At 46.9% G+C, this 27,034-nt stretch overlaps 1 protein-coding gene and 1 non-coding gene across 5 annotated transcripts in view; both read right to left on the bottom strand.

Annotated features, from left to right (window-relative positions):
• LARGE1 (LARGE xylosyl- and glucuronyltransferase 1) overlaps positions 1 to 27,034 on the bottom strand; it is a 526,275-nt gene that overhangs the window by 320,835 nt on the left and 178,406 nt on the right. The gene's annotated exons all lie outside the window — the stretch shown is intronic.
• LOC119873792 lies at positions 25,972 to 26,109 on the bottom strand. Its single transcript, XR_005366302.1, has one exon. It is a non-coding gene; the product is annotated as a small nucleolar RNA SNORA76 (small nucleolar RNA).

The following is a 27,034-nucleotide window of genomic DNA, read 5'->3' as shown; positions in this document are numbered from 1 at the left end:
AGAACCCTCCAAATACGTTCTATCATACAGCCAATCTTCTGAACCATGGTTCAGATTTGGATTTGGATTTAGGGCATGAAATACTTGCAGAAGGATATATAGGCAGCTGGGCAAAGAGAAAAAGCCGGGGAATAAAGTATCTCCCCATGGGCCAAGGAGCTAGGTTCAGGAGCTGCTTGTCTAGCAATGGAGCAGGAAGTCTTAGAAAGGGCAATGTATCCAGACGAGGGGAGGCTCAACACAGGGCTGAATGCACAGCCCACTGGAGACGTTGGAAGAAGAGGTTCATTTCTGCAACAGATGGGAGGAAGATCTAGATAGACTTGGGGTTTCTTGGAAACCCCATGAAACTAAGATTCAAACAGGAAGAGGGGCCTCAGAAATGGTTTCCAGGCCAGTGTTCAGATCAACTGTGATGGAAGATTCTAAGGGTTCTATCATGAGTTTAATCCAACTGCTTTTCCCGAATGTTCTCCCTTCCTCTTATGTATTAGAATTCACTCCCGAATATGCCCAGAGTGTTTAAAAATAAGCCCTGTCCCCAAATACCTTCTTAAATGAACCCTAGCAACATGTCCTATTTCATGTCCAGTTGAGCACTTCACCTCCATGCTGATACAATTTCTCCAGATCTTCTCATGGTTCAGGGAAGTTTTGGCCCAAATGCCACCAGCTCTGAGACACCTGCCTTGACCACTCCATCCCATACAGGTGCCCATGCCAGGCACCACTGGTTATCTGCCTTCCCATTTTTCTTCATAGCACATACCATTACCCAACCTTTTTTAGTTTAAGATTTATCTCCCTCAATTAAGATAGGAGCTTCCTGAGATCCAGCAATCTGTTTTGCTCATGGTCTTATTTCCAGTGTCTAAAACAGTGCCTGACATCAAGTACGCAGTCAAATATTCAATGAATGAACAATGGATGGATGAACCAATCTTCTATGTGCCAGCTGCTCTACTGGTTTACAGGCTGGTGTGGGTCAAACTGTGTCCCACCTCCCAAATGTGGACGTCAAAGTACTAACTCCTAGTTCCTCAGAAGGTGACCTTATTTGAAAATAGGGTAGCTGGGGAAATAATCAGTTAAGATGAGTCATACAGGAGCAGAGAGGGTCCCAAATCCAATATGACTGGTGTTCTCATCAAATGAGAAATTAGGAAATACACAAAGAGAATGCCGTGTAAAGACTGGAGTCATGCTGCCATGAGCCAAGAGGGAACATGGCCCTGTCTTGGACTTCTGGCCTCTAGAAATGTTAAGGCAAATTTCTGCGGTTTAAGCCAATTGGTGTGTGCTATTTTTTTATGGCAGCCCTAGTGAACAAATATACTGGGACCCCAAATTTAGGAAGATATGTTCCACTCTAAAGCTGTTCACCATCCCCATTTGGGCCACCTGTAAAAATGTGCTGCAGGCCACACACCTAATTTCAAAAACTGGGATTTCCATGGAGTCTATGAACCCGGATGAAGGGTGGTTAAGTACCAGGAGTGAGTGGACAGGGAAGGGAGAGGACTGCTTCTAGGGGAAACAGGTGAATTCACAGGTACAGGTATGTTTACAACAAAATAAGCCCATGGTGTCTTGTCTATACCTTTGTAACCTCAGAACTGAGGATGAGGATGTAGGAGATCTTTGATAAACATGTATTGATCCGGCTGTATAGTAACTACTGGCTGAGAGTAGCTCTCACCCCACCCCATCAAGTCTTTGGGAGGCATGAAAAATCTGAACAGTTGTATGATCCTCCTGGTTCCCAATGAACAGACTCTTGGCTTTTGGAAAGGGCAGAGCCCACCCATGAGTGTGAAAGATACAGATTCTTCTGGTGTCTAGCAAAGAGAATCCTGACTTTCAGATGTCTCATTGAGACATTACCCAGAAGGCAAGTCATTATTTCAACTCAGATGTCTTCTCAGAATACCCTCTTGTCATCTGCTTTCAAAAAAAGACTGAAAAGATGATGTTGTTGGAAATGTCATCTGCCTATTACGCAGAAGTGAAATCCAAGTGTTCTTTGTGTTAAATGTGAGTATCATTGCACTTGAAATCCAGAGCATAAATGTTACTAATACCCTCTGCAATCACCCACCCAGTTATCAGCTGGTGGAGGCTGCAAAGACAGATTTGGATTTCTTCATTTTGCCACTTATTTCTTTCTTGTTAATTTAAAAATATCACAGTGTTTTAATTGCACTCAATTTAATGTACTATACCTGCCAGTTCCAACACACTTCATTATTTATATTGCTAGAAAAGCACTTAAAAGTCAAATTGCATAATTTGTACTTGTACATCTTTAAGGTAGATTTATATCTGAAGTTGTCAAATAGCATTGCTATTTGGCAGCGTTGCTCTGAATATTAAATTTTAGCAAGTTGTCAACCCCTAAACACATGCAGAAACTAGTAGGAATAGGTCATTAGTTATTAGCTATTAAAGGAGTTGAAATGTCCACTGAAATTTGCAGCTGCTAGGAGCCAAGGGTTCAGGACCAGACTGCCCAGGTTCAAATCCCAGCTCTGCAGTTTGTTACACGTGTGTCCTGAGGCCCGACATGGAAACTTTCTGCACTTCATCTTCTTCCTTTCAAATAGGAATACTAATAATACATACCTCAAAGGAGGGTGGTGGAGATTAAATGACATAACGTACATAAAGGTCTCAGAATGGTACCCGGCACATAGGACAATTTAAACATGTGCTAGAATATGGATTTCCACTGTCTTAACTGTCTTGGGGTAAGGAACAGGGCAGAAAAAGACCAGAAACATAAATGATGCAGTTAGACCACATGCAGGTTACAAATCAGGTGCTAAGTGGTTTGGGGGCTCTCTGGGCAGGAAGTAACCAGTAAAAGTGAGTCATCACCTGAGCCATCATGTGGCACACAGGCGTCCCAAACACCCTGCCACAGTGATGCTGGGAGAGAACACCGCATCCCCTGACATATTACAATAAGCAGTCTGGTTGATCATTTTTGTTAATGTTACAGTTGTGTTGGAAATCTTTGGTGCTCTTTCTATATAGTTCATTCAAGCTACCTCTACACAGAGGTTGTACCAAGTTGCACGTGTATTTTTTTTTTTTTTGAGAGCAAGCGAGTGTGCGTGTAAGCAGGGGGAGGGGCAGAGGGAGAGAGAGCAAGCATCTTAAGCAGGCTCTTGATTCAGCATAGAGCCTGATTCGAAGCCTCGATCTCATGGCCCTGAGATCACAACCTGAGCCAAAATTAAGAGTTGGACACTTAACCGAGTCAGCCACCAGGCGCCTCGCACATGTAAATAATATTATAAGGAAGATTATTAACGTCATAACACAGGGGGTTGTGAAAATAGGGATCCTTGGGAAAGAGATGACAAGATACTAAAGATGAAGACACTGAGCGCCAAGAGGTATGCAGAACTAATGGGCTGCGAGCTGGCGCTGACTCCTCTCCCCGCTCCCAGGCTTCCTCCCTGTCACTCGGCAAAGCTCTCTATGCTCTTCCCTGCCGCCAGGCCTCCACCTTCTACTCCCCCCTCATTCCCCTCTCACACCCATCCATGGGAAGTCTTGTGATTCCCACAGGCAGAAGTTAGCTCATCTTCAACAGGTTCTGCTGCTGCCCTTCACGCAAGCTTCCACTTCAGCAATTATCTCTTTGTACAAAATCCTCTCTGGTCACATCCGTGTTCTCAGGGAACAGTAGGCTGCTTCAAACTAGCGACCATGCATCTTTGAATCGCTGGATCCCCAGCCACGAACACACAGTCTGGCACAGAGCAGAAGTTCGGAGACGACGCGCCAGTGAGTGCGTCACCCACTGTGGGCCAGACACTCTGCTGCGTGCCTGTGCCTGCTGCTGCTGCGTTACCCAAGCCCGAAGGAAAACCGGTTTGATTTCCCAGGGACGCAGGGGGCCGTCCACAGCCCAGGGGGACATGGGCAGCAGGAAGAAGAGCCACAAGTTCAATGCCACGGCTCCTGGCTCCAGCCCGCTATGTAAGAGTATCCACGACAATGATGGAAATGACAACAGGGAAAGGGTTATAACCTTCTATGTAACAATACGGTACTAGGCATTCTGAATTTTTACTTTATTTTATCCTTATAACACCGTAAGGCCTATGCTACTATTATCTCCAGAGGACAGGAGACTGAGGAACAGGGTGGTCAGGCAAGTACGAACGTCACACAGCTCCCACATAGTGGATATGGTATTTGAGCCATCTATCAGGCCTGCCTCTCTTCTCAGCAGGTGGACTGTAACCACTGGGACAGCGGGGACCATCCCTGCAGCCCGTGATGCAATGCCCAAGCATGGGTCCGGAGGCACCAGAACAGAACTGAGGGTTCAGGGCAGGTAAAGCTCCCCCAGAGTCTGGCATGTGGCAGCCAGCTCCATGTTACTAGCAGCGGTGGGAGAGGCTGTGACAGCATCAGGACTGCTCTAGGCTGATGGCTGTCCCTAGGCACGGAGGCCAGGAGGGCGGGGAGGTGTGGAGAGCAAACCATTCTGAGCCAAAGTAACAGTTTTACGGTGAGCAGCTCTTTAATAAGACAGGAAGCAAGATTTAGGACCGAACGCGCTGGCCCTTAAGTCAGCAGCGGCGTCAGAAATCACTGTGGGCTGGGACACCCAGTGAATGTGGAATGTGTTCATGGAAGGAGTGTTCTAGGGCACCTCTCTCCAGAATTCCTGGTCTCTGGCACCGATGCCTTCTCCGCCCGGGCTCCCCAGCATGGACATAGTAACAACAAATTCACGGGCTATGCCAGGGAACCATGATACTATTACCCAGGCCAATAAGAGGGCAAAGGCTGAGAGATTGGCCCTGGGCTTCCCGCCCCATGTTCTCATCTTCACGTCCCTGGAACCCATGGGGCATAACCTACCCCCTCAAACAAGACGTATTCAGGAGAAGAACCCATGGAGGACCCCTCAAGGCACTCTCTGAGGACTCCTCTGGGACTTCATTAGTCTCTTGAGTGTCCCATTTGGGGACAAATAATGGCTAAACAGGACCCCATGAGGAACTGGCGAATTTCAGGACCTAGCTCGCTGGGGGTCACTGTGTATATAATGCTAAGTCCTCATTAGTACACCCAGGGATGAAGAAGTATGTTGCTGAGCCCACTACCTGTAGTTAGGAAACACAGATCTCCTTCTATGACACTACCTTCTTTTCCCTGCACCCTATACTCACCCAGGATGCCACTCCAATCCCACCTGCCCTCCCACAGTGACATTCTTCCCATTCTCCCCCAACCCCTCCCACTTTCTCAAGTCCTGGCTCTGAGCTTTTTACTTTGCTGTTTTAAGGTGCTGGATGAGATGCTTCTGAGGCCCCACATCACCTCCATTTAGAGGAACCACAGATGCCTGGAGGCAGAACCACCATACCTCACCAAGCTCCTACCAGCAGACATTTCCCTTGGGATGAGCACATAACCAGATTATATTCAATCCAAAGTCTGCCCAGGTATGTGCACATGGGGAGGGGTGAGAGCACATCGGCTCAGGAAAGCAGGAGAGGCAGCTGGCACAGGTCCTGGATGTTTGAGAAGGGCAAAAGCAGCCTGATGCGGGGGGTTAGGGGTAGGTACCTGGAACCCTTGGGACTAGGGTTGGTGCTGAGCAAATGTAACGGGGCATCAACTCACAAAAGAAACCTGAAGCCATTCTGCCCGAAACACCGAATACAGATCTATCCCTGAGGCATCTATGAAAAGCATGTGGAAATCCCTGAAAACATGAATAGGAGTAACCCGTGCTATCAAACTATATTCAAAATTGCATCCCTAATACCCAAATGATGGAATCCAAGCATGTCCCATTGGGGCATTTGAGGGAACAGAGGTTTTTTCTGTTTGGCATAATTAAGGCAAAGTCATATAGCATTTCTCCAAGTCTACAAATCATGACATCAAACTCAACTGTGAAGTTTGTCTAAAAGCACTTTCCTGGGCCACGTCTCAGGTCTGATTGAACCAGAACCCCAGGCATGTGGGTCTCAGGAATATACATCTTGGACAAACTCCCTAAGTGGTCTTTATTCCCACTCAAGACAGAGAACACTGCCATATATAAAGTTGTGGAGCTGAGTTCTAACTCTGGTACTGAGGCTCGGGACAGCTTTAGGAGATGTCCCTCATCAGAACAACATCACTGCCAAGGGCGAACTGTGGATCTGGTACTCACATGCCCACCACATGGTAGGGAACAGAGAAATAAGCCTGACACCAATAAAGCAAGTAACATGCTTGCCACATTGTCTCGGACCCTCAATCTTCTGGGCTGTAAGCTGTGGATGATCCCAGCACAAACCCACCCCTGGTTGTGGGGGAATCAGTTGTGGAGAGCAATTAGCTGAGGGCCCAGCACAGGTTAAGTGCTCAAAAGATGATGCATTCATCTATGATAGTACCTACCGACCCACCTATCTAGGCAGAGTGCATAGAAATTTACTGCACGGAAAAAAAAAAATGCAGAAAAACAGGGTAAACTCCTCTGCTTTCTGGAGGCACTTGAATCTTTAGCTCAACAAGAGCTCAGGTAAACAGCAGGCAACCTGGTCTACAGCTGACCCTGTAGACTCTCATGAACTAGAGCTTTGTACCAGCCCTGCCTGAGTCCCCTCTTTCCCTGACACATCCAATCCGTTACCAAGTCCCATAAACATCTACTATATCCACACACTTCTCAGCACCTCCACTTGGGCCACCAGGGCCCAGACCAGCTCTACTTCTGTCTTGGGGATAACAACCTCCTCCCAGGTCCCCTGATTGCAAAATGCCTTCCAGCCAATATTCTCCACACAACAGGCCCCTGCTCTGAGCCCACTGATGTAGGGTTGCCAGATTTAGCAAATAAAAATACAGGATCCCCAGTTATGTCCAAACCAAACAATTATCCAGGGTTTATCCACAATAGAACTTTAACTGGCCATCCTGTATTTTATCTGGCAACATGCTCTCAGTGGCTTCCTATTACACTTGAAACAGAAACCAATCTCCTTTCTACCATCTGTGAGCCCCACACCATTGGCATTGGCCTACCTCTGTTCCTACCTCTTCCTCCTACTGTCCCTGGAGCACATCAGACTTGTCCAGCCTAAAGACAGCTACACTTGTCCCTCCTTCCATCTGGACACTCTTCCCTTAGATCTCTGTGGGCCCCATCCCCTCATTCTATGCAGTTGTTTGCTCCGAGACAACCTCTTCACAGAGGTCCCATTGGACCCTACTCTCTCCCCATAGGCTCTCTTTTCCTTGCTAATTTTTTTCTTTATAACATTCATTGCTAGCAGATAGAATTTATTTCTTACCCACTGCCCTTACTGGAAAGTTCTAGGAGGTCAAAGACCATCTGGTCTTAGTCATGAGTATACATACCCCTCAAGCTGAGAGCAATAGGTGGCATACAGCAGGTACAAAATAAACATTTGTTGAATGAATGGATCTTCAAGGAGGCACCACATTCCACTCCACTCAAGAGAGCCCCACCAGAAGTTGTGCCAGGCCCAAATACCCCAGCAGGTGTTGTTGATGGTTCAGTCACATCTTGTACTGGCAAAGCATGGCAGGAGGGGAGGAGGGGGGCACATGGGGCTGCTGCTCCCTCTTCCAGGGAGGCTGGGGAAGGTAGGAGGTAGGAAGAGGATCTGTTTGTCAGGTGGGCCCCATGCCAACACAGGTGCTGCCCACCTAAGAAGTAAAAATACCACAATACTAATTCTCCTCATCTTCCTCAAACAAGGCCTGCACTCAGGCCTCTCTCGATGGTAAACACGAAAACATCACACCTGCAGAGAACTTCCATATGATCATTCTGTCCCAAGATTCACCACAACCACAGGCAAAGGGGATTACTGTCCTCATTTTTCTGGGGAAGAAATCAAGGCTGAGAAGGGTTAAGAAACTTGCCCAAGATGACACAGCTGATAAGAAGTAAAGTCAGGATTCAAATGCAGCAAAATGTAGCAAACAAGGTGTAGAAACTGCAGCCAGACTGCATGGGGTAGAGTTCTGCCTTGATGCTGTCTCTGCCCCAATGTCCCTCTATACAGTGGAGACAAGAAGAGTACCTGCCTCATGAGGACATGAGGATGAATGACTAGCCCTCGTCTGCTGAGAAAGGGACCTGGCACATAGGAAGCAGTACCCAAGGGCTCCTCGTTTCTTCGGGCTCCGATTTTAAGAGTCCAAATCCGGGCAGCCCCGATGGCCCAGCAGTTTGGCACCGCCTTTGGCCCGGGGCGTGATCCTGGAGACCCGGGATCGAATGCCACGTCGGGCTCCCTGCATGGCAGCTGCTTCTCCCTCTGCCTGTGTCTCTGCCTCTGTCTCTGTGTCTGTCATGAATAAATAAATAAAGTCTTTAAAAACAAAAGAAAAAAAAAAAAGAGTCCAAATCCCCAGCATGTTGCATGGATTTGAACACAGACCTCTGGCTCCCAGAGCTGTGCTCCTTTTCTCCCTCCTTCCCCAGCCACATCACCTTGCTCTCTGGACCTTGCTCTCTGGACCTTGCTCTCAGCTGCAAGTTGAGAAAAGCAGCCTTGCTGGTCATGAAGCCTCCCCAAGCTGGTGAGCTGGGCTCTCCAGGATTTGTCTGCTTCTTCCCTTCTGATTGTTATGGACACACTAACTGGCCCCGTTCCACCTCCCCTAATTTTTCAGGCCCTCCCCCTCAACCTCCTTCAATGATTCCCACCCCACCCCCTATACTGGTCCTAGCTTTGCCAGGTTTTATGACTTTTCTGAGCACATATCCAAATGTAAAAACACTACATTAAGCACCAAGCCCTGGGTTTAGAGCTCCAAGCCAGTAAATTAAAAATTATAGTTCCCACAGTAACCATTTCTCTTCCTACCCTGCCCATATTTAGAACCGTGTGTTACTGTACAGGCTGACAAATTCACTGCCTTTAGTGTGTGTGTGTGTGTGTGTGTGTGTGTGTGTGTGTGTGTGTCTGGCTAAGTTATGAAGAATGCAAAAATTCCATCTCAGAACTTTTCTGACTTTGGGGAGATTAAAGTCTCAGCCAGAGTCCTGCACAGGGATCTCCCCATCTGTGGTGCAGCTCCTCTGGCAGGAATAAATAAAGAGCGCACCTCGGTGAATGCTTGAGGAGCCACGCTCCATCCTGTTCTGTGCTCCCAGGAATGGGAGGCCCTAGGCTAGCACGACTCCTGGTGCTCCTGCCACGCTGTGAGACGGGGGCTGACTTCCATCCCTGCTGAATTTGGCTTGGCAATATGAGGATGGATAAAAGCAGAGAGACAGGGACAGGCATGAAGCAGAGGGTGGGTGGAGACATTCGGGGAAATGCAGCAGAGACTACACTGGGGAGTCCACAGAGGAGGAAAGATCAAAAGAAAGAGGAAGGGGAGCTAGGCCAAATCCCCAGGATTTGAGAAGGGCATGAGAAATGTAAAAAGAAAGAAAAAAAAAAACAGGACAATTAAAATGGACAGAAAATGATATGAATAAATAATCTTTTAAATATTCATAATGTGCATCTTTCACAATGCATGCTGAAGAACTTCCATCCAGAAACTGGAGACGACACAAAGAAATGGAAAGACATTCCATCCATGCCCACGGACTGGAAGAACAAATACTGTTCAAATGTCCATACTACCCAAAGCAATCTGCACATTCCATGCAGTCCCTACCAAAATATTAACAGCCTTTTTCACAGAATGAGGACAAACAATCCTAAAATCTGTACAGAACCACAAAGACCCCGAATTGCCCAAGCAATCTTGAAAAAAATCTTGAAAAAATGCCCAGGAAAGCTGGAGGCATTACAATTCCTGACGTTAAGTTATATTCAAAGCTTTAGTCATCAAAACAGTATGGCACTGGCACAGAGACACGGGATCGATGGACCAGAATAGAAAACCCAGAAATAATCCCACAATTAATATGGTCAATTAATCTTCCACAAAGCAGGAAAGAACATCCGATGGTGGCCTGGGAGTAGCAGGAACCCCCAGTCACAGCACCTGTAGCGATGTTGGCCCGTAGGGGGCGCCAGCGGGGAGGGTCTGCAAGACTTCCAGGCATCAATGCAGTTGGCACTCAGCCTGCACCTCCTGGAGGAAGTCTGGACACTCTCAGGAGCTGAGCTCTGCTGCTTTCTCCTCTTGGTGATCTACCATAGTTCCTGAAAGAAGGTCCCCACCTGTGGCCCCAATAAGCCCTGAAGGGTCCAAACCCTGAGACTACTCCAAGGGAACCAGCCTATGGTTTCTTTTCTTTTCTTTCTTTCCTAAGGGGCGGGAGTGGATGTGATGGAGCGGAGGGACGGGAAGGGGAAGGTACGTGGTGAATGTCCTGTAGGGAAGGGAATCAAGGGGAAGTTCCGGCATTGTTCCTTTCCTTTTTCCTTTCTTTTTCTTCTTTTCCTTCCTTTTCTTTCCTTTTCCTTTCCTTTCCTTTTCTTTTTTCTTTCCTTTCCTTTCATTTATTTTTTGTTTTGAAGATATTTTACTTATTGATTTGACAGAGTGAGGAGAGAGCACAAGCAGGGGGAGTAGCAGAGGAGAGGAAGAGGCAGGCTCCCCACCAAGCAGGGAGCCCGAAGCAGTGGTACTCCATCCCAGAACCCTGGGATCATGACACGAGCCGAAGGCAGACACTTAACAGACTGAGCCACCCAGGTGTCCCCCAGCCTGTGGTTTCAAATCAAGTATTCTTTTCTAGAAAAAAACAGAGCACTTTCACAACATCACCAGACTCTCCTGCACCACCCAAGACATCAAGGAATCAGATCCCCTTACACAACCCTCCAAGCACTGTGATTAAGTCTGTAGCTGGCACCATCGAGACTGCATATAATCAAGAATTGTCACAGCCCACTGCACTCCCTTAACTGATTAACTGCCCTAAATTCCTTTAAAAATCTTTGGGCCAGGCAGAAACCTTGGAGTTGGCTTTTGGACAAGAGTCTGCCAGTCTTCTGAATAAAGCTCATACTCTTTTCCAGCCAAAAAAAAAAAATATATCCAATGGGAAAGGGACAGTCCCTTCAACAAATGATACTGGAAAAACTGGACAGCTACATGCAAAAGAATGAAACTGGACCACTTTCTTACACCATACATAAAAATAAATTCAAAATGGATTAAAGACCTAAATGTGAGACCAGAAAGCCATAAAAAATCCTAGAAGAGAACACAGGCAATAACTTCTTTGACATCAGATGTAGCAACTTTCTTCTAGATATTTCCCCTGAGGCAAGAGAAACATAAGCAAAAATAAACTACTGGGACTACATCAAAATAAAAAGCTTCTGCACAGAGAAAGAAACAACCAATAAAACTGAAAGGCAACCTATGGAATGAGAAAAGGTACTCACAAATAACATAAACTGACAAAAGGTTAGTATCCAAAATAAGTAAAGAACTTATAAAACTCAACACCCCCCCCCAAAAAAAATCAAATTAAAAAAATGGGCAGAAGACAGTACAGACATTTCTCTGAAGACAACACCCTGAAGGCGAATGGACACATGAAAAGATGCTCAACATCACTCATCATCAAGGAAATGCAAACCAGAACTATAATTCGATATATCCCCTCGCATCTGTCACAATGGCTAAAATCAACACCACAAGAAACAATAAGTGTTGGTAAGAATGTGGACAAAAAGGAACCTTGTTCTTGCACTGTTAGTGAGAATGCAAACTGGTGCAGCTGCTCTGGAAAACAGTACCATAGGTTCCTCAAAAAACTAAAAATAGAGCTACCCTATGATCCAGCAATCATACTACCGGGTATTTACCCAAAGGATGCAAAAACAGTAAGTCAGAGGGATGCATCCACACATCCTTATGTTTATAGCAGCATTATTTACAATACCCAAGATATGGAAGCAGCTCAAGTGTCTATTGATTGATAAATGAATAAAGAAGATGTGGTACATATACACAATGGAATACTATTCAGCCATTAAAAAGAATGAAATGAGTCAAAGGAAGACAAATACCATATGATGTCAGTCATATGTGGAATTTAAGAAACAAAACAAGCAAAGATGGAAAAGAGAGAGAGAGAGAGAGAGAGAGAGATCAAGAAATAGACTCTTAACTAATGGAGAACAAAAAGATGGTTACCAGAGGGGAGGTGGAGGGGGATGGGGATGAAGGAGTGCACTTGTGATGAGCACTGGGTACTGTATGGAAGTGCTGGATCATTATATTGTTTGCCTGAAACTAATATAACACTGTATGTTAACTAACTGAAATTAAAAACTTAAAAAAATGTAACTTTCATCCACAGATGTCAAATGTTAGTTCCTCATTTCCCCATGTTCTAAAAGCTTCCATGGGTAATGTTGCCACGGTGTGAAGGGTGGAGCCAGGCAGGCTGGGTGCAAACACTGGTTTCACCATATAAGAGTTGTGTGACTATCAGTGAGCTGGCTCATCTCTCCAGGCCTGGCTTCCACAGTTGTGACCTGAAGACCACAGTCCTATCTCGTGGGTAGTCCTGAGGACCAAGCGTACACATGTAGAATCAGCAGCTGATACACAGCTGTCAGGGCTATACAAGTTCTAAGCGAGCACAGTCATTACCTAGATCTCCCAACAACCCCAGATATGCGGATCTGCATCCCCAGTTAACCCTTGAAGGCGCCGGTGCCTGAGCTCCCACACATACTCCACAGGAGGCAGGATTCTAACAGGCTCCATGCTTTTTCTAGAGACCACAGGAAAAGAAAGGAGCAAAGGAGAGCAGAGAAAAGAGGAAGGTAAGGAATGAGAAGCACCCTTTCCCCTTCAGATCACAGTGGACTGGGGTGAGAAGGCAAAGAGACCAAAGAGAAAACAACAGAAAGGAAAAACATCCTAGGACCTTCCTGGCAAAGGGAACCAAGTTTGAGGTCAGTTTTTGGACCATCTCTGTCTGGCATAGTGGGGTCTCCTCTAGCCAACAAGGCCAGCCTTGGGAGGGACATCCCACATGGCCACCTCCCTACAGTCCCATTTGGCCTCTTCTCCTACACAGCATCCAACTATTCAAGACTCTCCTGGACTCTCCCTGTATCACAAAGCCACAGCCACTGCACAGAACAGAGCTCACGGGGACCTGTTTGGAAGCCCCTCCACAAGTGCTGAGCCCAGGCTGAGTGCACAGCCCTGGCCATTGCTGGAAGCATCCTCTGGCTTGAGAACGCAATACTTGTGCTCCGGACAATACTGAAGAGAAACACAGAAACCCCACAAAGGCTCTGTGACATTGTTTTCCACAGTTCAGCCACATATTCTAAGCAGGTGTGTAGGCAGCCACAACTGCAAAATGTGAATCCAGTTGGTATTTGGAGAGACAGAGGGAGGGAGGGAGGAGGGAGAAGAGGTTGCTGGTGGGGAAGAGTGGCTTCCCCATTTTCTAGAAGAAGAGGGGAAAGGGGATGAAAATTGGATTTGTTGTTGCTCTACCATCACAAACCATGCACGTGACATTGGTCATGGAGAGAATCAGCTGAGCATTGGATGTGGCAGTACGGGTGGACTTGTTTCTCACCAGCAAATACTGACTGCACGATAAGAAAGCTTGTGAGCCCCACAGTGGAATATGGCTCTTCACGGGCCAGGAGGAAGCAAGTCAGCAAGCAAGCAAAACATGTACCTCTCTGCTCACATCCACAAATCTCCATACAGACTTGGACATTAAAATTGACCAAGCCCCAACAATCTCCTAGAACTTTCCAGTGTGTCCAGCCCATCATGGTGGCTCTCTCCCAAGTGTTTGCAAAGGCCATGACTATTCCTACTTTCTGGGCCAGTCCCTTAATGGTTCAGACATGCAGACAATGAGAGACCCCTAAGGAATCAGGAAGAGCTACAGACTCAAAGGGTGACCCCACTCTTCTCTAGGCAACCCTAAGGACGCTGAGGGGACCAGGTCTCTTTCCCACTCCACACTCATATCTGTAACTTACCATTAAAAAAAATTATTTATTTATTCATGACAGAGAGAGAGAGAGAGAGAGAGAGAGAGAGAGAAAGGCAGAGACATAGGTGGAGGAAGAAGTAGGCTCCATGCAGGGAGCCCGATGTGGGACTCGATCCCGGGACCCAGGATCACGCCCTGGGCCGAAGGCATGTCCCAAGCCACTGAGACACCCAGGCATCCCTGTAACTTACCTTAAAAGGCAAGCTTCTCCCTTGTTATTTCAATAACTCATTCCTGAAAGTAAAATGTTTTGTTCCCAAAAAGCTAACATGGAATAAGTTTCCCATGATTTTAAATAAGATACATTATAATTAAAATTATAAATTAAAATGATAATTAAAACTTATAATGCACTACACGTTAACCCGACTCCCTCCTTCCCTCCCACTCAATTCCCTAAAATGAAACGAAGTCATCATAAATATAAAACACCTGTATAGAAGTGACACATTCTCTCGTAAGGATGTGAAATACTTAAAAATGTTGCCTCCTGATCAGGAAACGACTCATGCAGCTGTCAGCAAACAGTTGCTGTGCATACAGCAGAGTGACCTTTCATAGTACCAGCAACACCCAAGACCCTACATCCCCACCTTGTTGAGGCTTACGGGCTTCTAAAAGCTCTAGAAAGGATTCTAATTTTCTGCCTGTTGTGTCTGGTCTATAACAATGCCTATCATAATACATTATTTTGTTGAAAGTGTTATATTGGTGTTTGCAATGTAAATATACATTTTCCTAAGTAAATACCACCCCAAAGGTGTAGTGTCATGTACGTTCTATGAAGTTTAAGTATTAGAAAAAGCACAAGAGGCAGCAGCCTTATCTACAATCACCAAAAGACGAAAAAAATCCCAACGGTGTCAACAGATGAAGGGATAAACAAAATGCGCTACACGTACATCTAACGGAATGTTATTCAGATTTAAAAAGGAAATTCTGACACATGTTACAACACAGACAAACCTTAAAGATGTTCTGCCAAGTAAAATAAGCCAGTCACGTAAGGACAAACGTTGTATGATCCCACATATAGGAGGTACGCAGAATGGGCATTCATAGAAACAAAGTAGAATAGAAGTTGACAGGCGCTGGGGGAGCAGGAAACGGGGTGTCATTGGTTGATGAGCATAGAGTTTCTATTTAAGATGATAAAGCACAGGGGATCCCTGGGTGGCTCAGCGGTTTAGCGCCTGCCTTCGGCCCGGAACATGATCCTGGAGTCCCAGGATCGAGTCCCACATTGGGCTCCCTGCATGGAGCCTGCTTCTCCCTCTGCCTGAATCTCTGCCTCTCTCTGTGTGTGTGTCTCTCATGAATTAAAAAAAAAAATCTTATAAAAAAAAAAGATGATAAAGCACTACTGGAAGTGGATGGTGGTGATGGTTACCCAAAATCATGAATGTGCTTCATGCCATGAAAGTAAAAGTGAAGTGGTAAGTTTCATGTTTATTTCACGATAATTAAACAAACAAGATGCACTCTACTAGGAACTCAACCCAGAATTCTCCCAGAAGCATGAAGTAGGGTGGAGATCTAGTGAATTCTGGAATGGGGTTTTCTTGGTGACATAGTGGCTTCTTAAATGGCAGGTGGAATTTTAGGAAAGGCTCTCATGAGTGAAATGTTTTCAAGAAATGTGGACAGGCTAAAGCATTTTAGAGATTCTCTCCACCTTTCCATAAACAGACACCAAATCTAGAGAAAGAGCCTATCCTCAGCAATGGCAGCTTAGGGGTGATCCCTAAGCACTCTGGTTTCCAGCCACCATTCGGAAAGACTGCTATCTGCCTGACGCCAGCTACCACCACAACAGCACGATCCCTGCCACGTTGCCACACCTGCCTCTTGTGATCCTCTCTGTAAGAGGGTAGCCAGAGCATCTGAAAGGACAGAGGACAGACACATCATTGGTATTTTTAAAGATGCTTGAATCACTGGGTGCATATTAACTAATGAATGTAGGGAGGTTGAAGATAACCCTTGTCCAACTCAAACTTTTTGGCCACTACTATTACCTACAAAATCAGCTATAATTTTTAAATGACCAAATTGAGTTCTGTAAATTCATACACACAAAAAATAAATAAATAAATAAAATAGCATTAGGTAGTTCCTCCTACCCTTGCCAGGGTCTCTTTTAACTACAAAAGTTTGCACTTACCCTCAGCACAGAAATGCCTGGCGCAGTCTTTGCATGGCTGGCACGGACTTCAGGACTATCATTACAGAGTAAGAGAAACAGGCTACGTACCTACTTACTGAGCCTCTTCTGTGGATGGGTGGACCCAGGCTACATCTTCAATCCCAGTTACTTCAGTCACCTAAATTATGAGTCCTTTGTACTATGCTGTTCAGCAAAAATCATCTCATGCCATAAAGTACTGCCAGGCAGCTGGAGTGACTTTCTCAACAACCAACTGCTGCCTGATGTAGGAAAGGAAGGGACCATATATCCTATCGATTTTCTGATTTTTTTTTTTTTTTTTACGTTTCCTTATGAAATTTTCAAACACACCATAAAGGTGAAAGAATTTTACAGGGGACATGTATATCCCCATATCTACATTCTATGTTAACATCTTATGCCATGCTTGCTCTATTCTATTCTATCTATCTATCTATCTATCTATCTATCTATCTATCCATCAACCCATCATTTAAAAAAAATGCATTTCAAAACAGCAAGTTAGTCACCAGCACATTATTCCCTAGGCACTAGAGTACAGACACATTAATTAAGTTCAATAATTTTTTTTTTTTGAGGAAAAAAAGCACATTATAATGAAATGCATGGGGTGAGTTCTGACAACTGCATACATTTGTAAAACCCAACACCTCTCAAGACACAAAGTAGAGTGATGGAAAATAATGTACTCAAACCCCTTCCTAGTCAATCTCTGCCTGCACTCCTCAAAGGCAATCATTTTCCTGATTTATTCCCATTATAAGGAGGTACATCTATTAGGAATCATGAGCATACACTTTGGGCTAAGCCTTCTTTCATAGCATAACATTTCTGTGATTCATTCATGTTGCTAAGCATTCCAGTTGTCGGTTTTGTTCTATTCAATGAGCGACAAGTCACTGCATTATTACAATCTATCTTTATATTATTCATGGTCTTATCAATGAACATGAGTCATCTTCCATTTTGGCAATGACCACAACTGAACCTGAAGGGTCAGAGGGTGTTTGTTTAGCTTGAGAAGAAATTTCCAGACTTCTTCTCAAAATGGATGAACCATTTTATACTGCCACCAATGATGTAGGGGAATTACATTGTGCCACATCCTTGCCAACATTTGATGGTCTTTTTAATTTTAGCCATTCTAGTAAGCTTGTGATGGCATCTCATGGGTTTTTTTTTCCTTGCCTCAAACAGTTTTTAGAATTCCATTTTGATTTGCTTGTGGTGGTGTTAGTGTACTTCTTTGGCCTTTTTATTTTTATTTTTTTAAAGATTTTATTTATTTAGTCATGAGAAACACAGAGAGTGAGAAGTAGAGACACAGGCAGAGGGAGAAGCAGGCTCCATGCAGGGAGCCCAATGCAGGACTCGATCCTGGGACTCCAGGATCATGTCCTGGTCAAAGGCTGGTGCTAAACTGCTGAGCCACCCAGGGATCCCCTTCTTTGGCCTTTTTGTTGTTGTTGTTGTTGTTGTTTTTTCTTTGGCCTTTTTAATGGTTTCTCTAAATATTCTGTTATACCTGCATAATTTATCAAATTATCAAATTTTATATTCTCCTAGGGCCAACATATCCTGGTTTGAGTGCAGTATGGAAACCTTACCTCCGCCGTTTGCATCCTTTTGCCCACTCACAGTTACAATAGGATTGTCTTAAGTATTTCCTCTAAATACACCAAGAGCCACATCAGACACTTTCTAAGCTCTTTTATACCTATTAACTCCTGTCTAACTCCCGGACATCCATTGTGAAACTTGGTTTCCACCATGTAGACACGACCCTGGGAGACTGGAAAGGCACGAGCGCACGTCGGGAGATGGGGCAGCTCTGCTAATGCTTCTACTCTTTTCTGGCAAGCATAAGCAAGGAACGTTCGTTTCTTCCCAAGGCATCTGTGATTAGATCTGAGTCCAGTCCCAAGCATCATGAGTATCAAGAAAACATGACACCTGTGCTGCTGACACGGACCCCAGCACGCAGGGTGTGGTCTGCAAGCGGCAGGGGTCCGGTGGCTCCTTAACTGCAGCCTCTCTGGTGGTCTGCTTCCTCTCCTCACAGCTCAGCTTAGAGCCCGTGCGTCTAGCTTCTCCTGGAATTCTGCACCCAATAACGGCCGTAGATCCTTTCTGCTTAAATTCACGTATTCTCTTGTCCATAACTGAACTCTAATAGGTAGAGTCCCATGGCTAATTACTGGCAGAGCTGAGATCAAAACCCTGATCTCTGTCCTTTCTTCTGGAATGTGCTGCCAGAGTCTCTCTCTGGTGCTATGTTCTTCAAAGAAGAAAGAGTTGAAAGTCCTGTATTCTATTTTGAGAACATGCCCTGGGAATGAAATATTTGTATTGCTTTCTCATTGCCTCCTTTGCCCACCTTCCCACACATGCAGTCACCTCCACCCGGGTTGGTTAGACCTCTCTGCTCATGAACCAGCCACCGTGGGCACTTCCTAGGCCACACAGGGTGACGGCGATGAGCCTGCTTTTCTGCTGTGGAACAGCTACTCACTACTGGAGCTCAATCAATCAAGACATTTGTTTCTTAAAAGATGAAACAGAGAGAGGTATAGTCCGCAGTGGCTTCTCATATTTACCTGCATGTGGACAAACCCCAGACTTTGAGCTCAAAGATCTAGAAATTTCAGCTCAGCAACATCCCAGCTGCCATTGCTCCAGCATAGCTGGCTTCCTTGCTGTGGTCAACATATATTTGGTCCCTAGTTCCTGGAGCAGAGCTCCTAAAATCTCTTGGAATCTCTTAACATCCCAGAGTGTCCTCTGTATGCTAATGAGAGGACTGGTGGCTGGGGACCCCTAGATAGCTTCGGGCTGGGTACTGGTCACCAGAAAGAGCACAGCACAATTAGAGGGTTGGAACTTTCAGGCCCAGTCCATTCCCAATCTCCAGGGAGGGAAGAAGGGCTGAAGGTTGAATTAATCCCCAACAGCCAATGATTTCATCAGGCATGCCTCTGTAACGGAGCCTCCAAAAAAAAAAAAAAAATCACCTCAATGACAGGGTTCAGACACCTGCCAGGGTTGTTGAACACTTCAAGGTCCTGGGAGGGCAGCATGCCTGGGTCGGGCACATGCACAACCTTTGTTCCCTCCATACACCTTGCCTTATGCAGCTCTTCCGTTTAGGCTTTTTTTTTTTTTTTTTTTTTCCAAAATAAAACAGTGATGGTAAGTAAAGCAGTTTTCTGAGGTCCGGAATGGGGTGTGAGAACCTCCAAATTTATAGCTGGTTGGTCAAAAGTATAAGCAGCAACCTGGGCCTTGTGACTAGAGTATGAAGTAGGAACAGTCTTACAGGACAGAGCCCTTGCCCTCTAGGGTCTGGACTAACTCTGGATAGTGAGTGTCAAATGGAATTGTAGGATATCTAGTTGTCTGGAGATGGAAAACTGGTGAGGGGAAAGAAAAAAAAAAAAAAAAAAAAACAAGCATTTGAGGTCAGAAGTGTTGTAGAAGAAAAACAAACTGGGATGCCTGGGTGGCTCAGAGGTTTGGCGCCTGTCTTTAGCCCAGGGCGTGATCCTGGAGACTTGGGATGGAGTCCCATATCGGGCTCCCTGCGTGGAGCCTGCTTCTCTCTCTCTCTCATTAATAAATAAATAAAAATCTTAAAAGAAAAACAAACCTGCAGACTTCCTATTCCTCAAATAAGACACACACATTCCTGCTACAGGACTTTTACACTTAAAATTCCCTTTGGTTCAAATCTATATCCTTCCAATATCTGTATAGCATGTACCTTCACCTCACTCTAGTGTCTACTCAAAAGCCTTCCCTAACAGCCAGCATACCCCCAACTTACTACTCTCATGGCACTTAAGTGATTCAATCTTACAGATCTATTTCTTGACTATTCCCCCAGAAAATCTTCCACTTCAGTATTCCCAGGGCCTACAATAGTGACTGCCACAGAGGAGAAGCTCAATAATAGTTGAGTGAATGAATGCCTGTTTGCATGCTTAGGGCAGACCCAAGGTCCTCATCTATAAAAGAGGTCACGATGTTGATCTTGGGCATCCGTCACAAATACTAACAGACCAGTTATGTGAAAAGCCATAGACTGTGAAAAACTGTGCCTAGCATGTGAACATTAAAAAAAAATTCTATGGAGTCTAAGACCAAGTATTTTGCACATTCTAACATCGTTGACATCAAGAAGCCTCCAGTGGTAACAGGACCACAGAACAGTGGTATAACATGGCTGCCATTGCTAGAACATTCACAGAACTTGCAAAATGGGTGTCACTGGCTTTGGTAAAAATCCTGGAGACCTGGGATCCCTGGATGGCTCAGCGGTTTGGCACCTGCCTTTGGCCCAGGGCATGATCCTGGAGTCCTGGGATCAAGTCCTACATCAGGCTCCCTGCCTGGAGCCTGCTTCTCCCTCTGCCTGTGTCTCTGTGCTCTGTCTCCCATGAATAAATAAATAAAATCTCAAAAAAAAAAAAAAAATCCGGGCAGCCCGGGTGGCTCAGCAGTTTAGCACCTGCCTTCAGCGCAGGGCATGATCCTGGAGTCCCAGGATCGAGTCCCACGTCACACTCCCTGCATGGAGCCTGCTTCTCCCTCTGCCTGTGTCTCTGCCCCCCCTCCCCCAATCTCTGTCTCTCATGAATAAATAAATAAAATCTTAAAAAAAAAATCCTGGAGACCATGGAAGAGGGCGGTCTTTCAATTCTATGAACCAAAGGGTTGTGGGAAGGGGCAGGAGGAGGTGGAGAATGAGATGTGCTACTAACATTCCTGAAAGAGAAGCCAGGAGTGGGCTAGCTCGACAGAGCTGCAAAGTGGGCACAGGTGCCGTCTCTGGGGCATTCATAGGAAATCTGATGCTCACAAAGGTGAGGGAGAAGACACAATGCAGCAAAACAGAGACGGCAATGACAAGGAGCCAAGAAAGCATGCTGAAGAGTGAGACTCAACGTAAAGAAGCTTTAGGAACACCAGAACCAACATATTTGCCAATACTTTCCTTTATATGTAGGCATAGCAGTAAAATATGATAAAAACCCATCTAATTAGGTCTAAAAGGGCCCTTTCAGTAAGTACAAAAGAAAGATTGAGCAGGATAAGAAAGCATTGTGTCGCAGTTTAATTAAAAGCCTTTTTTAATTTCTTGGCTTTATATAAAGTAACAGTGCATCTTACAATTGGCAGCATCTAGGTTTAGATTAAACAGAATTAGTTTGAGGAAAAAAATTAGGAAACAAGGCTCCGAAGCACCCCTGACCCCAAATATTTCTCTGCTGGTTTATCCCTGGGCTTATTTTCTCTGTATTTAATGCCCAGGTCCTACTGCCAGGCCTGATTTACAAGGCAGGTTCCCCTGGGGGAAAGCAGCAAATCTGTGTTTCTCAAGGACAGTGGTTCTCAAAGGGTTGTCCCAGGACCAGCAGCATCAGCGTCATCTGGGAACTAGTTGGAAATGCACATCCTTAGCCCTCACTTCTCCACCAAAGACCTACTAAATGAGAAACGGGGTAAGGGGGAGGCTGGTATAATACACCCTCCAGCTGATTCTGATTCATACTAGAGTTTGAAAAGCACTGCTCTAAGAAAAACACGCAGTGCCATCAGCTTGAGCACTCAAGCTTAACTACTCATGCAAGTTGAACTAAAATGTCCTAGGAATGCGTTGTGCACCAGGCACTGTGCTGGGAGTTGAATGTGCCTCACATCCTAAAGAGGTACACGTGCAAATGACTAAGTAAAACACAAAACAGAATGAGGTGATGGCTCACAGAGATGCTTAGCACCACGCTCTGTTCAGATGATGGAGGATAAATTCTGATTCAGGAGTCCTGGTGGGCTTCTCGGAGGAGGTGGCAGTGGAGCTGACCTTTCTAAGGGAAGAAGGTTTGGACAGGTTTTCTAGGACAAGGAGAATGACACTCACCCTAAGGAACCAGGATACACAAGGGGCACAAGAAGAGTCACAGTCCTGTGAACCTAAGGGGCCGTGACTCTGCAACACACTTTAAGAACTTGATTCTTTCAACAGACACCCCCTGCCCTTTGAGTCCTCGTCATGGATCCTGCTTGTGGCAAGGACTGCCACGTTGCCACCCCACGTCCATTCACCCTTTCCTGCTCAGGAACAGAACCCTGCTTACATCCAGGAGAGCAAAGAGGCCGGAGAAAACACTCGCTCCCACGGCCTCTACAGAGCTGAGTGTGGCGCTGGGACTTCGGGGAGGCCACTGACGGGCAGTTTGCCGGGGGCCACGTGTGCCCAGCCTGGCAGCCTGTCTCCGGTCCCTTCTTGGCTGCCGGCCTACGGGGAGGACAGTGCCGCTCCAGCACCACGTCGGACGCTGAGGTCCTCGACCTTCCGCTGAGGATGGCAAAGCCGAAATCGAGTGTCCCAAGAAGGGAAGGATGCCATCAAACCATGCACCAACCTACTGCCAACGTCCTGACTGCGTGCATGTGGGAGAGAAATCAACCTCCCTCTGGGTTAAGCCACTGTTACTGGGGACGGTTGTCACATGCTGTGGCGCCTCACTGTCCCCAGTTCACCACTATTTCCACCAGCCTCCTCTTGATCTGCAGCACTCGGGGTTCCTCCTCCTCCTTCACGGGACCCCTTTGCCCCAAGCCCCCATCCGCTTCTCCATCTGCTGCCACGCTTCTTGAGAACGTTATCACAGAACCGTCCGACCCTTTCGCCAGACAGCACCAGGCGGGGCTCATTTCCAAGTATGCTCACCCAGCCCACTCCCCCACACACCTGCACCCCCGCAGCGTGGCCCAGGTACGCCCCACATCCGCATCACCTGGGAGCCAGTCAGAGAAGCCGACTCTGAGGCCCACCTGAGGCTTACGACCAGGAGATGTGTATGCCCGTGACAGCTAGAGAGGCACTCTTGTCAACGTCCTCCTTCTCACCTCTGATCTGAGGTGAGATCATCTGACCGCAGAGTGGGAAATACATTCTTCAGCACCTGTTCCTGCCCTCCCAGGTCTCACGGAGTCACCCCTTCCTACAACTTTCAAAGCAACCTACACTACCCTGAATTGCTTGCTACTCACTCTTCCCTGAACGAAATAATTACTTTCACACTTCCCTGCTTTTGTTTTCATTATTCCCTCTGCCTGGACTGCCCTTCAAGCCCCAGACGCCCTGCAGATCTCCCACTTAACCTTTGAGTGCACTGGCAGCTCAGATGTCACCTCCAGACCATGAGCATTTTGGGGGAGAAGGGACTGGGCTGGGCCTTCTCTGTCACGGAGGTGGACAACAGGGAGCTCTGGAGCCCATGTCACTTCCTAGAGTGTAATCTTGAACACAAAATGCAACCTCTCTCTGCCTCAGTTTCTTCACCTGTAAAACTCAGGACCCATGTTTCACAAGGGAGTTCCAAGAAGCCAAGGACGTGGTAAAATTAAAGCACCTGAAACAATGTGTGGCACATAGTACCCATTTCATAAACACTAGGCACTAATTCTTCATACCAAGACCTAGCGTGGGAATGGACACACCTGGTGGGCGCTCCACATACATTCACAGACTCTAACTTGCAGTTTCTGGATTGGCTTCCATGCCTTAGTTCTTCCTGGGCTCATGAGTCCACCCCACCCACTCTTCTCCACAGCCCAGCGAAAAGCCGGAATCCAGCCCCCAACAGGGACATTATTTAGATGAAAGAACATTTTCCGCAGCCATCCCAGCCCTCAGAGCCTCGCCAAGAAATAGAAAAGAAAAGCAATATAAATGTTAATAGGAAATTGTCTATTCGCTTTTACTGAGGCTAATCTACTGCAGCCCAACAAAGAGGGAAATAGACAGCTGAAGGGACAGGAAAACATGGGACCTTGACATGCTGAGGCCCAAGGGACTGCAGTTCCCAAGAGGAAATGCATTCCAGGCCAACGAGGCTGTGTGGAAATCGGGACAAAGGGCTTCTCCCTTTGGATGTCTCCAGGGTGGGCAGCATGGGTCCCGCCCTGGCCCCCGCTTTTTGGGCATCCATCATCCTGTGTCCATGAAGTACAGTCACTGGTCCACAGGGTAGGGACAAGGAAGGCGATGACAATGCAATCCCTGTCCCCAAGGACAGGCAGGCAAATAAACCTACATCATCATACAGCATGGAAGTGCTATTCAGGGCACAGGATCAAGGCATCAGGCGAGCAGCAGAGGCACCTTACCAGCTCAACGGGGCAGGGGATGGAGGAGATCCAACGAAGTCCCCTCACAGAGAAAACCCGGGGACTAGGTTCTGGAGGGTGAATAGGGAGGAGTCTCATCCAGGCAGCAGGAAGAGGTGTCCCAGGCAGCAAGAACACTAGGTCCAGGGACCAAGGAAATACACTGGGTCAAGCTAAATATCGGTCCCCCAAAGATGCCCAAGGCTAATCCCGAGGCTGCCAGGGATGCTACAATAGAAGTCCAAAGAGTCTCTGCAGGTATGATTAACGAGCTTTGAGGCGGGAAGATTATCCTGCATTACCTCCTGGGCCCAATGCCATCACAAGATCTTTACGAGCCAGGCAGGAACCGCTGGCATCAGAGGACGAGTCAGCGTGCCACCGAGACAGAGATGGGAGCAACACACTTTGCAGGGAAAGGAACGGGTCACAAGCCAAGGAATGCGAGCAACCACTTGAAGCCAAGAAAAAGCCAAGAAACGGATAGTGCCTCAGAGCCCTCAGACGGAACCAGCCCTGCCTGCTGTCACTTGGACTTCAGCCCAGAGGGACTGGTGCTGGACATGTGACCTCCAGGGGTATGAAAGAATCCATTTGTGGTGCTTGAGACCACTACGTCTGCAGGAATTCCCTACAGGAGCCCTGGGAAATCAATACACATATGCCGTGGGAGGTGCATCCTCAGGAATGCTAAACTAAAGTGACCCAGAAACGAAACTGAGGTAGGGGACAGCCAGGGGCCCAACCACGAACGGATCTGTGCACCAGGCTGAGTTTCCATTCTATCCTCAACGTGGAGCTGCTGCTAACGGATATTAAGCAGAGGGATGATATAATAAGATTGCCCGTGCTAAAGCACTGAATCGTCACATTTTTAGATCTTAAATCTCAGGAATTACCACATGTCTAATTCTCCATTTTATGGACTCATTTCTTTTACCATGGACTGTAATGACATTATGAAAAGAAGGAATAACCTACTGGAATATGTCACTCTATTACCAGCCCCCCAAAGGCCATGCTAATGTTTCTGAAAACACACACCTGTACTGGTGGGCTGTAATCAGGTAGGAGTGTGCAGGTGCAGACACACAGCTGGACAGGACTGGGCCTTGAGAGTTCCCACCCTCATCTGCTCCTGCAAAATCCTGGATGAATGGATGATTGCCCTGTGCCTAAAAAGACCCCATTCAAATGCTCCCTCCCTATCCCTGCGCCTGAGCCTCCAGAATGGGGAAGGCAACCAATGTATATTGAATGCCCACTTGGGGCCAAAAGCTTTGTGAACATTTCCTTTGCTGAGACACCCCCCACCCCACGATCCTCTGAAGAAGAACACTTATCACCCTTTTGGGCTGCACCCTAAGTGCCAGGGTGGCCCTGAGTCTCCAGTGACTGAGTGCCATTCCCCGGGCACTGCTGTCACAAGGCACAGGGCCCATCAGAGAGAGCCAGGCAGAGGAGCTAATCCATTTCCCCATGCGCCATCCGCCCCCCAATCTCTGCAAGTCTCTGCCTGCACACGGAGAGGCCTCTAAATGTAAAATTGCAGCCAGCCTCCAGGCTCTGCACCCTTCCCACCCACTGCGCGTGTGTAGCACATCCCTCACCCACATATACCTCTTCGGGGCCTCCATCAGCTGCGCCCTTTGCCGAATGTCACTCGCTGCCAAAGGGATTGCTTAGGTGGCATGTAAGCAGCCCCGGATCTGAACAAGCTGGGTTTGCTCTGGCACCGCCACCAGCTCCCTGAGGCCACGGGCCAGGCACCACAGGGGTTCCAAGGCAGCGCCTGGGCAGCCACCAAAGCAGCGGACCCCCAGAGAAGGGGGCCCCGCAGGCTGCGGAACCCATTCCAAACAATCCCTGGTCCTCTCTCGGCTTCAGTTAAAACACTGGTTCGTTGACTTCACCACGTGGAGAGCCCACAAATTGAAAGCCAGGCGTGCTTTGCACACTTCCGACCCCCTCCCCGGCCCCGGAGGGCTCCCGGCGTGGCGTTAAGGCACCACAGAGGGCGGACAAAGAGTCAGGCACGTGCCGAGTTTTCAATTTGGAGCTATTTTAAACAGCACTGCTAGGAACCGCTCTGACAGGCTCCACTCTTCCCTGCTCCCCCTTTTCTTTTAGGATCTATATTTGGGGACGGTACATTCCTAAGAATAGAATCACTGAGTTAAAGGGTAAAAGCACAATTTATAGTTCTTATGGCGAACTCGCGTCTTACTCTCCCGAGAGCACCACTGGCATTGCCAGCCACTCAGATCCAGCAGCTGATGGGCCCTGCCTTAATTCCACGCGGGGCTGGCCACCTCCCCTCCCGAGCTCTCATTTCAACAGCGCACAGTGCTCAGTTCGCCCCATTTGGTTGATGAGAATAGTGAGGTTGTGTCAAGTGAAGCAACCTGCCCCAACACATCCTTACAATTTTGAGTGCTTTTGAGACAGGGCCGGGAGAAGATTCTGAGTCCCTGAATCCCCCAGTTCTGCTGCGTCTGCTGAATTATTCAGATCTTTGAGTTATCCCACACTGCTATAACAGCTTTTCCTTATTAAGGCAACCAGAGACCAGGAACTAGACTGGGTACTTCTTTGTTATGTAAACCAGCACATCTACCCAAGCCCACTGGCAGGGAGTCCATTGAAATCTGAGCAAGGCATTAATAGGCCCAGTTTATAGAAGACAGGAAAGTGACTTCCCTCAACAGTTCCACAAA

Source organism: Canis lupus, chromosome 10 (assembly GCF_011100685.1).
Source record: "Canis lupus familiaris isolate Mischka breed German Shepherd chromosome 10, alternate assembly UU_Cfam_GSD_1.0, whole genome shotgun sequence".
NCBI lineage: Eukaryota > Metazoa > Chordata > Mammalia > Carnivora > Canidae > Canis > Canis lupus.
This window is presented reverse-complemented; position numbering and strand designations above follow the sequence as displayed.